This window comes from Choristoneura fumiferana, chromosome 13 (assembly GCF_025370935.1).
Source record: "Choristoneura fumiferana chromosome 13, NRCan_CFum_1, whole genome shotgun sequence".
NCBI classification, from domain to species: Eukaryota; Metazoa; Arthropoda; class Insecta; order Lepidoptera; family Tortricidae; genus Choristoneura; species Choristoneura fumiferana.
In genome coordinates, this window is record NC_133484.1 from 16,827,241 (window position 1) to 16,843,779 (window position 16,539).

General features: G+C 39.5%; 1 non-coding gene across 1 annotated transcript; it reads right to left on the minus strand.

Annotated features, from left to right (window-relative positions):
• Nucleotides 1-8,900: 8,900 nt before the first annotated feature.
• TRNAG-GCC (transfer RNA glycine (anticodon GCC)) lies at nucleotides 8,901-8,971 on the minus strand. Its single transcript has one exon. It is a non-coding gene; the product is annotated as a tRNA-Gly (tRNA).
• Between the last annotated feature and the right edge of the window lie 7,568 nt (nucleotides 8,972-16,539).

Here is a 16,539-nt window from a genome sequence, read left to right on the forward strand (position 1 = left end):
CGCGTCCAATGAATTTCTCGAGTTTTGCAAAACTAATGGCATCGCGTACCTGACGTCTCCGATCTATCATCCATGCAGTAACGGGCAGGCGGAGAACAGCGTCCGTACGTGTAAAAGAATGTTGAAGGCAATCTTAAGCGCTTATTCTTGTAAATATAAAATTAATGAGAAGCTTCAAGAATATTTATTTGAGTACCGTAATACTACTCATTGCACCACGGGAGCTTCGCCAGCTAAGTTAATGATGGGGCGTGATTTGCGTGGTAGGCTAGACTTGTTAGTGCCGTCGAAGCATGAGGGGCCCCACCTTCTAACTGAAGCTAAAAGGTCATTCAACATAGGCGAGCTAGTGTGGTGTAGGTGCTATGTGGATAGAAAACCAATTTGGAAAAAGGGACTATTACAAAAAAGATTGGGAGTCGGATGTTTTTAATTAAATTAGAAGAAGATAATGTTATTTGTAAACGACATATTGACCAGCTGATGCGTTACGTATCTAACGACGACGTTTCTGATGTGCGTGGCACGGAGCGTCGTGCGCTAAGATCACAGGCATCCTCGCAGTCTGTCTTGTCGACACCTTTTCAACTGGTGGATGACGAAGGGTTAGGAGATGACTGGCAAGATGCGGTTGAGGGGGTGGAGCAGGTAGAGTCAGTAGAGCCAGTAGCACAACAGGTAGAGTCAGCAGAACAATCGACAGTTGCGCTGGTAGAGTCAGTAGAGCCAGTAGCACAACAGGTAGAGTCAGCAGAACAATCGACAGTTGCGCCTGTTGAGGTTCCCTGTGACAGAGTCCTAAGACCGAAAAGAAATGTCAATTATAAAATATGATGGTCCTACTTTTGATACCTAGCTGTTATTTATGTTTGATAATAATTCATTGTTTAATTTTGTTATATGTTTTTATTTTAGGTTCCCCAAGGAGAAGGTTAGGTGAAGGAGCTGATGTGTTCTGATTGTCTATGACAGATTGTCATTGAATAAACAGCGTTCCTAAGAAATGTGTTTGATCTGATTCCTGGTATTATTCCTAGTATTTCCATATCTATCAGTTAAACTTCAAGAGACGACAGTTTAATTATGACTCTACTTTATTCTTAGTTATACAGCAGTGTGCACCATTTGGCAGACCTATGCACAATTTACATATAGTGAGTTGAACTTCAACATGTCGGTATCATGAGTGCTAAGCATAAAATTATACCTAAAATTTGTTACCTGTAGCATTACGCTGTGGTGAAAATACTATTGAGTTAATCGTTTTTTTATCTCTGAATGTCTCGGTTGTGTAGGACGGTCGTGGAAATATAATTGTTTTTTTTTATCATAGGAATTACTTATACTTTTCTGTATTTATGTCAAAAAATAAAAGAATAGTCAAATCACAAATAGGTACCTACTACTAATCCACAAGTTTCGTCAGGTAACTTAAACTATAAACAAGAAAAGAAATATACTTTTTGTAATTATACTTTTACTTTAAGGGGTTGTTTTACTCGTTGATAATTTTCATGTGACACATAAATAAACAAACAGAGACGGCGTCACAGATATCTGCCGCAAAAAAAACAATGAATGGTGAAACAGGTGTTAAGTTAAATGTTCTCTAACACAGGCGGTTTGATGATTGTTTAACGGTTAATTAAGATATTTAATAAGTTAAGGTAAACAATTGCCCAATAGCAGATATCCTGCTGTCACCTAGAGACTATAGATAGCTAATGACATAAAATTAAAGATGGCGACTACCGGGACTGTGACACCTAGTACTTTGAAGTTTATCTTTCAATAATGTTGTAATATATACCGCAAGCGAAATTAAATTTCTCTCTTACCTACAACAAAGCGGGTGCGTCCCACGAGATATAACTACAAAATATCTAATTTCATATTAATAACGTTCACAAGATCTAATCAACGTTAGCTATAACAACAAAAAGCATATTTTTTTAACGTATAACGCTTAAATTATATAACGTTATTTTTATATAACTTCAGTTTGTATAAAATTTATATGGACTAATTTCTTTTAACATAACATACGTAAGGATTATCACTCATGATATATAATTATATGTGCAAATGTTAAATTATGTGACGGCGAGCGAGCGAAGCGAGCGAGCAAGACGAAACTGGGTAGAAGCGAGTCGGATAGGTTAGGTTCAGAAGGCTAAGGCAGGAGCGAAGCGTAGCCAAGGTATATACCTCTTCTTTGTTGGTTTTGACAAGAAACAAGAAGTAGTGAGTTATCTTTTGTTAACATAAGCTGTAACAAATAGGTTATATCGTCGCTATTGCCATATTTATATTTGGTACTCGTATATTATTTATTTGGGTTAAGGTTATACTAGGAACAGTCTGGTTACTGATATTAGGCATGTTATGAATAATAATGTAACATGCTCACACTTTACCTAGAACTAATAAGAGAAATTGGATTACGACGATTTGGATTGGATTATTATCATTACGACGTAAGATAGCGCACGGCGCGTTTAACTAGCTAATAATCCAAGTGTTTTTCTGGCTCAGTCTGTTACTAATCCCCGGCCTAGTTATACTTCGTTTTTTTAGCATTAAAAAAAAGATAAGCGATCTTGACGTGTCCTTTTATTGAAAAACACTTTTGAAAAATAAGTCATAGCAAATAATTATGAAAGAATTAGCAAGGATATGTGATCATTAACATAATTTTGGTATCATAAGCAATAGTTACTGTTTTTTTAAAAACGTTTTTCAATAAAAAAGCTCGTCATGATTGTGTAGGGTATGCATTATACTGTTAGTTTGTTACTAAGTGGGTAGGTTTCAAGAATAAACCCAGTTAGCTTCCAGCCGGCCTTTCATTGACTTCTCATTGGCGCAGTAGTAGTTTAAATAATAGTTAAAAACATTACAATTGGCTTTAGTTAGTGTGCTAAAGAGTGTTTATATTTCCGTGAAAACAATTACTATAAAAATGCCGATCGGTAAAATCGAGACCTTTGATTTAAATTCCAAGCAATGGCCGGCTTACGTGCGTCGCGTAAATCAGTTTATATTGCTGAACGAAATTAAGAATGAGTTGAAAGTGCCTACACTTATAACCGTAGTAGGTGAAGCAACATATTCTTTAATGTGTGACCTCTGCGCTCCGGCCCACCCGGAAAGTAAAACCTACGACGAACTCGTTCAGCTGGTTACGAAACATCTAGAACCTCAACGCTCAGAGATAGCCGAAAGGCACATATTCCGGCAACGCAGACAGAGGCCCGGGGAGACCTTAACGGAATATTTACAAAGCCTGAAACACCTGGCCACTACTTGTAATTTTACAGGAACAGGAAGGCTCGAGGAGGAGCTCCGTGACCAATTCGTTTCGGGAATGGCAAATGAAACTATGAGGTCGAGAATATTCGCAGAAAGGGAGATCAAGTACGGCCAGGCAGTGGAGCTAGCTCTGGCGCTGGAGGCCGCCGAGAAGCATGCGGTGCTGAGCGGGGCGGCGGCGAGCGCGGGCGGCGGCGACGGCGGCGAGGCGGGCGCGGGCCTGCATGCGCTGCGCGCGCGCCGCGGCGGGCCCGGCCCGCGGGGCCGCCCGGCACAGCGGAACGCGGCGGCAGCGGCGGCGGCGCCGGCGCGCGCCGGACAGCTGGTGGCGGCGGCGCGCCCTGCTCGAGCGACGGTACAGAGTGTTGGCGGTGCGGTAAAGGACATCGCGCGAACAAGTGCCGGTTTGCGAACTATAATTGTGATCAGTGTCGACAACGCGGACATTTAAAAGTGATGTGTCCGAACGGTGACCGACGTGAAGGTAATCGGGGTCAACACTTCTTGAGTGATAATTCAGAGGACGAGTTTTACAGCATGGATATTGCACGTGAAGGTAACAAACCCTATTTTATAAACATTCAAGTGGACGGGAAAACATTAGAGTGCGAAATCGACACCGGGAGCAGAATATCGGCGATTAACGAACATTGTTATGAACAGTTATTTAAAGATAAGGAATTACAAAGGGATAATTTAATCCTGCGTAGTTACTCTGGCTCACAAATTGAACCTTTAGGTTTTTTGAAAGTAAAAATAGGTTTGAAAAACACGGTGGTGGATAACCTGTCACTGTACGTAATTAGAGGGGGTGGCAGGCCGCTATTGGGGCGTGATTGGTTGAGCGCGCTCCAGATAAGTGAAATTAAAATAAACCACATCGTGGAGGATCAGTTCGTGAGTCAGTTGTGTAAAGAGTACCCGGAAGTATTTAGTGCTAAACTGGGGACATGTAAGAAAACTTTAAATTTAGAATTAACAGATTGCGAAGGTGTTTACGTGCGCGCGCGGCCCGTGCCGCTGGCGCTGCGCGCGCGCGTGGAGCGCGAGCTGGCGCGGCTCGAGCGCGACGGGACCATCTACCGGGTGGACCACTCTGACTTCGGAACACCGATCGTGCCCGTGATTAAAAGTAACGGAGAGTTAAGGCTGTGCGGAGATTATAAAATAACTATTAATCCGAAACTTAAACGGGATTTTTACCCTTTGCCGCGTATAGAAGAATTATTCGCGAATTTAAGTAACGGCGAGGAATTTACGAAAATCGACCTTAGGCACGCGTACGAACAGGTGATTTTAACGGAAAACTCACAGCGGTTCACTGCCATAACGACCCACATCGGGACGTTCGCATACCGGCGCACTCCGTACGGACTATCGTGTGTTCCGGAGAAGTTTCAAAAATTAATGGAAGAAACCTTGCGTGGGGTACCCGGTACGGTAGTATTTTTGGACGACATTTGCGTCACGGGTCCGGACCGCCACGCACACTTACGCAATCTGAGAGCCGTATTACAACGTCTCAAGGAAATGGGATTGACTGTTAAACTTGACAAATGTGCATTTCTACAAAAAAGCGTTAATTATTTAGGTTTCATTATTGATAAGAACGGGTTACATCCCGACCCCGCCAAACTCGAGGCGATCACCAGCTTACCTTCGCCTACCGATGTCACACAATTAAAGAGTTTTTTAGGCCTTCTCAACTACTACGGTAAATTTATTCCTAATCTCAGTACATTGTTACATCCGTTGCATGCGCTTTTAAAGAAAAATGTGACTTGGGTCTGGGATAATAAGTGCGAGCGGGCGTTTAGCGGCGCGAAGGAGGCGCTGGTGAGCGACTGCGTGCTGGCGCACTACGAGGAGGGGCGCGCGCTCGTGCTGGCAGTGGACAGCAGCGCGTACGGCGTGGGCGCCGTGCTGGCGCACCGCTACGACGACGGCAGCGAGCGGCCCGTCAGCTGTGCCTCGCGGACGCTCAATGACGCCGAAAAAAATTACAGCCAGCTCGACAAAGAGGCGCTGGCTATTTTTTTTGGAGTGACGAAACATCACCAATACCTCTTTGGGAGGCAATTCGTACTTCGTACCGACCATAAACCCCTCATGTACATTTTTGGCGAAAGGAAAGGCATACCGCAGACGGCGGCCAGCAGGCTTCAGCGTTGGGCTACGCGGCTGGCGGGCTACGATTATAAGATTCAGTTTGTGAGGTCGGCGGAGAACGGCCCGGCCGACTCGCTTTCGAGGTTGCCGCTGCCACGCGAGCGGCGTCCCACCTCGGATATGGCATACATAAATACCATTATAGAGACGATACCGATTAATTTTAAGGACATAGCTAAAAATACTAGGAATGATCCTTTGCTATGTAAAATATTAGGGTACATTATGTTCGGTTGGCCATTATCACCTAGTAGTGACGATGAAAAAATATTTTTTGCCCATAAAGATGAGTTATATACCGAGTTGGGATGTATCCTGCTAAAATATAGAATCGTGATTCCATCAAAACTAAGACCAGAAGTTTTAAAGGAGATTCACTCGGGGCACTTAGGGACAAACAAAATGAAAAATATTGCTCGCAACTATGTGTACTGGCCGGGCATCGACCAGGACGTGGAAGCGTGCGCGCGCGCGTGCGCCGCGTGCCGCTCCGTGCGCGACGCGCCCGCGCGCGCCCCGCTGCACCCCTGGGAGTTCCCCTGCACCCATGGCGGCGTGTTCATGCTGATTTTTTCGACTGTGCAAGTAAAAGGTTTTTGGTAATAGTAGACGCACACTCGAAATGGATAGAGGTTTTGTTTATGTCCGGAACTACAGCTTCATCCACGATTAAAGCGTTCCGGTCAGTTTTCGCGCGCTTTGGACTTCCGTCCCAACTGGTGACTGATAATGGTCCACCGTTCTCATCTGAAGAGTTCAATGATTACTGTTGTAAAAATAATATTAAGCATACCACTTCGGCGCCGTACAGACCGCAGGCCAACGGGGAAGCAGAGAACGCAGTGAAGACCGTAAAGAAAGCGATCAAACGGGCAGTCTTTGAAGGCGAAGACCATATGGTCGCATTGAATAGGTTCCTTTTCCAGTACAGGAACACTGAGCACGCGACGACAGGAGTCGCACCGGCAGTAGCGCTGCTGGGGCGGCGATTGCGCGGGCGCCTCGACGCGCTACGTCCGGACGCGACAGTGGCAGCGGCCGACGCGCAGCGCCGCCAAGCAGAAGCCTCTGGAGGCCGGCTTCGACCACTCAATGTGGGAGACGCCGTCCTCACGCGCGATTACTCGCAGAAGGGTAACAAATGGGCCGAAGGCCAGATTGTGGCTACGACCGGTCCCGTGTCATACAAGGTGGATATGGGGAATAGTATAGTATGGCGTAGGCATCAAGACCAAATAATACCTTTGAGGGGCGGGAACCGGCACTCTTTGTCTATGTCGCGTGCCAGTATACTACCGGAAGAAGGAAACCTAAGTTCTGACGGCGTCGAGGAGGATACGGCGGCGGAAGCGGCCACCGAATCGGCGGTGGGCGAAGTGGGCACAGCGTCGGCTGCAAAATCGGACGCAGAGTCAGAGTACGGGGATGCGGTAGAGGGGTCAGAAGAAGAGACTCAACAATCGAACGCAAATACCCCGCTCCCGGTTACCGCTTCCGCACGCACCATCCGTGCCTACCGGAGGGCTCACACTAGGATATAAATTAATTATCTGAAATGCTAAAATCGATTGTGTGTCTCAATTAGCAGAATTGTTATCCAGACATTCGTTTTAATATGTTGTATTTTGGATAAGTATATCTAGAATTGGTGGTGGGATATGTAGGGTATGCATTATACTGTTAGTTTGTTACTAAGTGGGTAGGTTTCAAGAATAAACCCAGTTAGCTTCCAGCCGGCCTTTCATTGACTTCTCAGATTGTTTACCCTTTTTCTAGTGCTAAAAAACAAAGTTGCCTTCAATTTTTATATTTGCAGTGACTGTAAGTTAAAGAAATGAATGAATAAATAAAAAATAAAGATAATAAAATTTAAACTCAAAGTTCAAGTGCCGCGTGACGGGTCCCCGCTTTCGAACTTTGAAGCGCTTCATTTTAGTTGGATTGACAGGAGACAAAATACGTTTCCAACATTTGTTGAGAAGCTAACTGACAGATTAAACAGACTACTATTTTTTTACCCAGGAAAAAAAAACAATTCTATGAAAACTAATTCTGTTTAAAAAACTGTGACGGTACGGAATCACAGTGACGTATCGTATGCGCACCGTTTTTATCGCATGCTCTCCACGTCGCTGCTCAAATACGCAGACGGTGCGGAATCGCAGTGACTTGCAGTAAACGTCACGACTTTTGGTAGAGCGCATGCGGTAAAGTCCTGACGTTTACGGCACGTCACTGCGATTCCGCACCCTTTGCATATTTTAAGCAGCGGTGTGGAGGGCATGCAATAAAAACGATGCGCATACGATGCGTCACTGCGATTCCGTACGGTCACCGTTTTTTAAGCAGCGGTGTGGCCGCTTCTTTACTTAACAGTAAAGAGAGAGGACATAGCCATTAGATCGGTTCTGGAACGTCAATGAATAGTGTGTGTTATACACAACTCTACTTACAGTTCTTTAGCAATAAAACCTTTAAATACTAAGATCATATTTTTATTGTAGTTTTCCCAATAAAGCAAAAACGCGACAAATATTTGCGTTTTAAAGTTTCAAACCCAAGTTCGGAAATCCTTCGCATGTCGGCCGTAGGTCGCGGTTGTAGAAAGTTTTTGGGTCGAGATCGTTGGATTCCAAACTTCCAAAGCTTGCAATTACGGGTTGAATTTCCAAGGACTATAGACCTTTGATTTGCTTATGCGTGAATTTAAATCTGATTTGAAATAGTCATTCGATTAACGGATTAAAGGTAATGTAGTGTTGGCCGTTCGCTGGTATGGAACTGGTTATTGAATTTAGTTTGTTAAAGATTTTTTTGTAATCCAAAGTCTAGACTCCGACTACAAAGTCAAGAAAATGTGTAAGTATTTTTTTTTATCAAAGTGACTAGAAAAGTTATAAAAATAATTAAAAAGTGAAAAGTAACTAAAATCTGCAGCATTACTAAAAAAAAAACTAAATTTATTTCTGTACAGTTTTAAGTAAAAAAATATTTTCTCCTGGTGCTTTAGCTTTCAAGTCCCTATTATGCTTGTGACGGGCATAAATATAATTTTAGATTGAGACTAGGTACCTATTAGTTTTTTTGTCAACTCTTAGTTTATCTTGCCAATCCTTCAAAGGTTAACTGGAAGTAATTCTTTTATGAGATTAGTTCGCCTTTTTACACCTGTTTCTCATTGAAATCTGTTACTTTTATGTATTTTATCTAATATTTTTTCCATACAAGCCTTCGTAGGTACGTTTTACGTTTCGTACTTCGGGTACCTTTGTTTGTTTGTTGTCTTGAAGCATTTTGCAGGTTATTTTATGTAGGTGATATGACAATTCAATTACAGTCAAGAAAAACCCTTTTATAAAATTAAGTTCTTAACAAAAACTTATTTTAAGTAAAATACGAATTTCAAACGTTAAAAAGATTGCATCGGCCGGGAATCGAACCCGGGCCGCCCGCGTGGCAGGCGAGCATTCTACCACTGAACCACCGATGCTTATGACAAGCAAGTGAATTTAGCAATCCACTTGTACTTCACAAAGGTTATCTCAGCGCAAGCGCGAGTTTATAATTATTTCAACATCTTTACATGACCGATCGTTGATCGCAGTCACTGTCATTTTAAAATATAAATGCTCTTAGTAAAAACCTGAGGCCCCTTAGGTATATACCTAGGAATATACGAAATATTTCGTCATCAGGTATTTTTATAATTCAGCATATTGATTGTTTGAATTAATTCAATTGAACATGATTGCGTTGCTGCATTCAGCAGAAAGAATAACGTCATTTTTAGGTAGAGTATTTTAATGACATTCTTCAGCAATTTGCCTAATTTTTACTTCGGTGGTAATTATAAACACATACATTGCGATAACAAGTCAACGACAGCTGTTTACTCGTACTGTTCACCTACTTCTTCCATTGTTTATTCAATTTTTGTATAATGTTAATTATTATTAATTTTTGTATTGTGTTATATGTGTGTTTCTGTATAATGTTAAGCTACTTTGTATTTTGAACAATGATATTTTTTTAAGACAAATTAAATAAGTAGCGATGTAAAATATTTACTCCCTTATTTGGCATGGAGATAGCGTGATATTCTGAAAATTATATATCCCGGGCTTTATCCCGGAAAATTTAGTTCCCACGGGCGCACGATAGACAAGTTACTTGCAGACAAAGTCGCAGGCAAGTGCTAGTAGGGATGGGACTTATGTGACAGCACGAATAACCTAACCAACAAAAAGTTGGAAAACCCCTGACATTGTCACTTCAAAGTTCAATATCTCAAAAACGGCCGAACCGATTTTGTTAAAACATGACTGAGAACCATCGCTAGAAAACCTGCTTTCAAATAAAACAACCGCATTCAAATCGTTTTTCCTGTTTGAGAGCTACGGTGCCGCAGACAGACACACATAGCGGTCAAACTATATAACACCCTCTTTTTGCGTCTGGGGTTAAAATATGTAAGAGATCCGGTGGAATTCGAGTAGAGTAACGGCACCACGCCTCTACTAAGTGCAATAACATACAGTCCTACCTATCATTTACAATAGTAAATTTTATTAACCTACTATTAATAATCCTGTCTGCTTCTAGTAATAATGTCTGTTTTCAGCGCAAACGGAAAAGAACCTTACCGCTTAAATTACAAAGTCAAATTGTAGTTACACTAAAAAAAGAAAAGATTTTCTAAAAGCGTAACCAAACGCAGATGTCTGGGTAGTGGGTTTTCTCTGGACCTGAAAATGCAGTTGCACTATGCAAATACAGCTCAGGTGAGATTAGTGATGGGGTCATTGAAATATAGGGAAACATTTATAAATTAAGGATTTATGCAACCTTTATAAGCCTTATAACGGGTGTCTGATTCAGCCTCGTATATGATTTTTTTACAAAGTTAAATAGACTTTTTATGATACGCATCCTAAATTGCACAATATAAAATTTCAAATACGAGGTTTTGCCCGAGATAGTGTTGGAAATTGTCACGCTACCCAGAATAACAATAGTATTAGTATTGGTAGGTCTAGGTTTAAAACCAATGGGGGCTTGCTAAGACGATTTTTCGATTCAGTGATCTGTTTACGAAATATTCAACTGTAAAGTGCAAACTTTCATTAAAATCGAGCGCCCCTTCCCCTCTAAAATCTACTGTTGGGTGGAAAAATTAAAAAAAAAAACATAATGGTAGTAAGTATATCAAATTTATAAGGAACGGCGATAACGGCTAAGATTGCTTAAGAATTATTAGTAGTTTAAGAGTAAATAGCAGCCTAAGGTACAAAATATACCTAAACTTGGAAGATTCCGTACACAATACGAAATCCTTAGAAAAATTGCTTTTGGAAAACGAAGATGCGCCGCTAGAAACTTGTCAGAAAATCACTAGGTACTATGAAATTTAAATGGTTGTCTAAAAGAGATCGCTTTTAAGTTCACTTTGCGTTTTGTCTTTGTATGTTTACTGTACAATAAGTTAATATAGGTACAAAGATAAAATGCATGGTGGTACTCAATTGAGTTTTCATGATACGAATGGAACTACTATTTATAATTTAAACTTTTTTATATTTTTGATTTTTGACTTGCCCGTCACTAGTGAGCAATGTTATAATCTCTTTAATTGCCTAATTATGCAGTCGGAAAAGATCAAACAGATGTTAGAGCATATTTTTGGAATTTACGGTTTTTGAATTCATTCCTAATTTACATTCTCTACGAACATTTTTAACATTTACAAAATATACCGCAAATGCAGATAAGAACGTAAAACTTGATGCGTCATGGATCTGTGACATGATCTTAAATAGGGTTGATTTTGTCTTCTCTTCACAATGTATTAACACGGATCTATTTATATTTTGTAGGTGGTAGGATCTTGTGCAAGGTCCGCCCGGATCGCTACCACCATCTTGCTCGCTAATCCTGCCGTTTAGCAGCAGTGCTTGCACTGTTGTGTTTCGGCGTGGAGAGTAAGACAGCCGGTGAAATTACTGACACTTGAGGTATCCCATCTTAGGCCTCTAGGTTGGCAACGCATCTGCAATACCCCTGGTGTTACAGATGTTTATGGGAGACCCACTTGCTCGTTTGCCCTCCAGTCGAATAAAAAAAAATATTCAAATGCAAGTCAAGTCATATCAAGAGATCGGCCACAAGTTTTCTTTTAGATTTATGCACTTAGTATATTACTATTTTATCAAGATTTTATCCGCCAGTCATTCATGCTAAGGTGGTAATTTTTAGGTACGTTTTTTTCAAAATTAGGTAATTCTGGATTCTCTTTACTCTGAATCACGAGTTCTGATTTAGACGAAGAAGTAAAGTGTCCGAAATTTATTGGCAGTTTTGTGACTTTTTTTCATATAGTTTACATGGGTCGTTACGAAATGGACGCATACAATTTTTATGGAAAATTGGGGATGTTGTTCGTCAAACTCAATAGTGCTCGTTATTTTGAGTAACAAGAACCCAGAATTCACCTAACTCTGAAAAAATTTTTTTGCGTCATTTAAGTAAAATAAAAATGCCCAAGCATACTATTTTGTTTATATATTGGATATAAATTGTGCTAAACAGAAATGTCCCCTGAGGTACACCTCTGAGGTAAGTCAAGTCATTATTGCTGCACCTTCGGGTCTTACCAACGGTGCTTAAACTTTAATTTTTATGATGAAAGTCGTCAAATGCCGGCTTATTCTCGAGTAATTTACTCATAAAAGTTTACCGCTCAGTGTAAGAATACTTAAACAACGCAAGTGCCCGTCAAGATGACGAGTACACCCCCAGATTAGGTTCAGCGGTGAGTTACTTATAGCTGATAAATTTTCTTAGGTAAATAAATGAATAGGAACGAGGAACTTTATCAGTATGGTGAACAATAAAGACGGGTTTTACTTACTTTAACGCAAAAGGGGGTTTTACTTATTTTACAATTTAGAGGTAAGTAGCGACTTTTTTTTTAGAATAGGTACTGTCTTTTACCTTAAGAGGGCAGTATTTCTTAGGGAGTTCCAGAATTCGAGTTCATTAGTCATAAGTGTGTGCTTTATTTTTTTGCGCATCTAATTTATTTTGTAAGATAGATGAAAATAATCAGATGAGATACTATATTCCTCTTCACGCTGCAAGTTTCTTCAAAGATAAAAAACGCTAAAATGTAGTTAAATTTAACGGATTTTAAATATATTTTTAAAATCCGTTAAATTTACGGTTACGGATTGTTGAAAACAACGCCTTGATTTCCTAGATATTTTTTTACAGGAAAGTCAATCTAAAAATTAACAATATGATGAAATTATTTGAATTATCAAAGTAACATTCTTAACGGAGCTATCATTTTAATTTAGTACTCACTTGTCGCATTTTGTAGCTAATTTTAAGTGTACCAAATTCTGATCTCAAGTCCGAAATAACGCAGGCAGTTCTGTGAAATCGATGGCCATCCAACCCCCAAACGTTGGGGTAGCATTCATTTCGTTAACACTGTCGTTAATTTGATAGGAAAATGGCGCCTGATAGATACCAGCGATGATTTTGTTTACGGTCTCATCTATTGTCTAATAATGACTACGGATGACTTGTTGTTCTGAAATGTTGGTCGCAATTTTATTCTTGTTTGTTGGTTGCTGAAGACAATGTTATATTGAAGATCAGTTTTTCATATTTCTACTTAGTCATTAGAGATTCTGAAACTTTTAACGAATGTCTTGTTTTATTTGTTTTTATCAGTAGAACGTTTTTTCAGCCAAATGATATGATATTTTGCAGTTTTTTTATTTTAAATCTTGCATTTTGTTCAGTAAATGTTTTACTAACAAAAACAACTAATATAAGAAAAATATAAGTGGTACATAATTTCTTACGCCTTTCTGACATAATTTAGAACGTAGGAGTAGTCGTGACTTGCGATAGTGGTGATAGATAGCGCCACACGATACTAGGTAGGACATAATAATAATACCTAGTGGCTTATAATATGTGTGTATGTGAGCAATCAGTATTTTCAGGTTAGTTAGTTGATTGAAGGCAAACTGGTGCATTTGGCAGCCCTCAAAAGATGCGCGGCAATAATCGTTTCGTTTCGATTTAATAATCTTGGATTGGGGTACCAACATCTAATTATTATTTTTCTTAATATATACCTACCTTCTTTGATATAATTATTCTGCACGTGTGCTTGTCACCTGACTCCTTCTGAGAGGCTGGGCCGATTCGGATGGAATTTTTATGTGTATATTTCAATAGGTTCCTGAATGCTTTGAAAACATAATTGGATCTGGGTGGCTCTTCTGTCGGTATGTTTCATATTTAGGGGCTGTTTCACCATCCTTGATTAGTGTTAACTGGCGGTTAGTGTGATGCCGTCTCTATTTGTTTTGTTTGAATAGACGGAGACGGCATCACATTTAACCGTCGGTTAACGCTAATCAATGGATGGTGAAACAGCCCCTTAATGTAGTGTTGCTTTTCCGGGCAGGACAACGTCTGCCGGGTCCGCTAGTATAACTAGAAAATAGCTCAAAAGATTAGTTTTTTCTTGACCATAATTATCCTTCTTGCGATATTTGGGTGCCACAAATTACGATAATTCTCTCCGTTGTCAATTAATGGTAAATTTTGTATGTTATTTTCTACGAAAATTTCATTTTATATCTCAAAATATTTTATAACAACCTACCCTTTATCGACGCATGCGACGCGGTCTACTGCATTTGAAATTTTAGATATTGCCTTCTTCCTTGTTCACGATACTAATTAACGTTTGTGATTAATTAATTTTGGTCTGTCTTGTGAAACGAGAATTCTCCATCAAATTTTCATTTTCAAAATAGCCGACAAATTTGTGAATAGGAAAATAGCGGCATTTTACCAAACTGTACTTAAACATTACGGAGCTCTTTAGCTTTTTCTTGTAGGAGATTTTTCTTAACCAGCCATTCTTATTCATCTATGCACCAGTCAAATTACCCTGTCATTTTTCACCCTAATATTGTAATTAGACTGAGTGCACAGATCATGAAATCAATGAGAATCACCGCATTTCTTTCAGATTTGAGAATTCAGTCAAATTGCCACGTCGCTTTTGCAGAAATAAGTAGAAGCGACACTTTTTTAAACTATTTTTTATACGATAACCATTAATGCTGAAGCATAGCACTATTTCGTTTATGTATTGGATATAAACTGTGCTAGTCAGAAATGTCCCCTGAGGTAACCTCGTTGAATTCCCTCAGACGACAGGTTGACACCTTTGTTCGGAGGAGCTAAACCTATTGTAAAAACGGGGGTTACAATGGAGGTTGAACGTGTCGGGGCTGACGCCGATGAAATATGGTCGCCAGGGACACAGAACTCGCTTACTGGGAGTATAAATGGAACGTTGAAATGTTTACTGATGCGGCTGTGGCTATTATTTATTTAAGATTATTCTTCTAAGAACTTTATAGATTCTTAAATTCTTTTTAAATGTTCTTTTTCAACAGTCTAGTAAGCCACCGCCCACGCAAATCTCTCGATTTGCAGTTGTATAAAAAAATGCTGGTGCCCGCGGCTTTGCCCACGATGTAGTTTTTTTTTTAATTTTCTAAATCTTCTGTTATAAGAACCTTCTCCTGACAATAGTAAACACAACAAAAAAAGAATTAGCGAAATCGGTCCAGCCAGTCACGCGTGATGCCGTGACCAAGGGAAATAGGGATTCATTTTTATATATAAAAAATAACTGAGTTTTGTTTTGTTAAATTAAAAAATAATTAAAACATTTGTTCACTGTTAAAATGGCAAAATGTAAATCTTAAAATTGAAAAAGGTTTTAACGTTGTGTTGCATGATTTATGTAAATTCACTAGCGAGTTTTTTTTCTCATTAGACAAGAAATATAATAAAACACAATTGCTTACTAACTCTTTATTTAACACCACAGGTACTCAGGCAAAACAAAAAACAGGTACCTACATGAAGAAACAAGGCAAACATTAGGCCTCATTATCGTTTCGCAGACTGCAGAAAATCAAACCTTTAAACTAAATTAATTGAATTATTCAGAAAGACATAATTTTAATGCAAAATTCTCGACAATAATCATGAAAGCCCTCTAGCAATTAAATCGATTACAACTTACAACGCAGCGTAATCGATGTTATACATACGGCTCACTCTCATTATGCAAATCACCACAATTAGCGCCCAAATTGCGTGTTTCTCATGTTAATGTGAGTGGTCCTGAACATGAAATTGAATGAAGACTTTATGATGTAGCGACAATCGATTGTTTTTTTTTTGGAGGCAAGGCAATGAATCGTCAACACAACTTGTTATTATTATCAAACCGGTCCACGAACCGGAAGACGAAGACTTTTACAAAGACTGTGAACTCAAATACATAGGTACTTAGGTATATTTAATTATTATGTTAATTATCCAGGCCATCTCTATACAACAGCTCTGCTGAGCCATCCGTTGAAATTAATGAAAACTAAAGAAAGGTGTATACAGATATAGAAAAATAGTTCACAAAAATAAAGTAATACAAAATACAGGTACATAAAGTATTAATAATAAGTAACAAAATCACAACACAAACCACTAAACAGAGTTATTCTGGATATGGGCGAAAAAGAACATCTAGAAAATAAAAAGACTAATAAAATTAACTATTCATTGAACAATGGATGATAGCTTTCGTTGTTCGCCGCTCAGCTAGTTTCGTATAGCTAGATGAGTTTAACTTGAATAAAAAGAGCGACCAGGCTCACCTGCAATGCCAATTCAAAGTCTATTCTTATGTATAAAGCTACGGTAAGAACATTGCAGAGTTTACTGCAGCAGGTTGCCAATAACAATACCGCTTTTATGCGGCCATCTTGAAGTCAGATGAACATTGAACTGTTCCATCGTTTCGAATACGCATTTAAATATGAAAACGTTTTCATTCAAGCTGTTTTGCTGACGATACGCCTTTACGTTGTCATCAAAGTAAAATTCATTGTCATAATCAAATTTCAAATAAATTTGATCACAGCAATTAGCAAGGTTGAAAAAAAATATCAT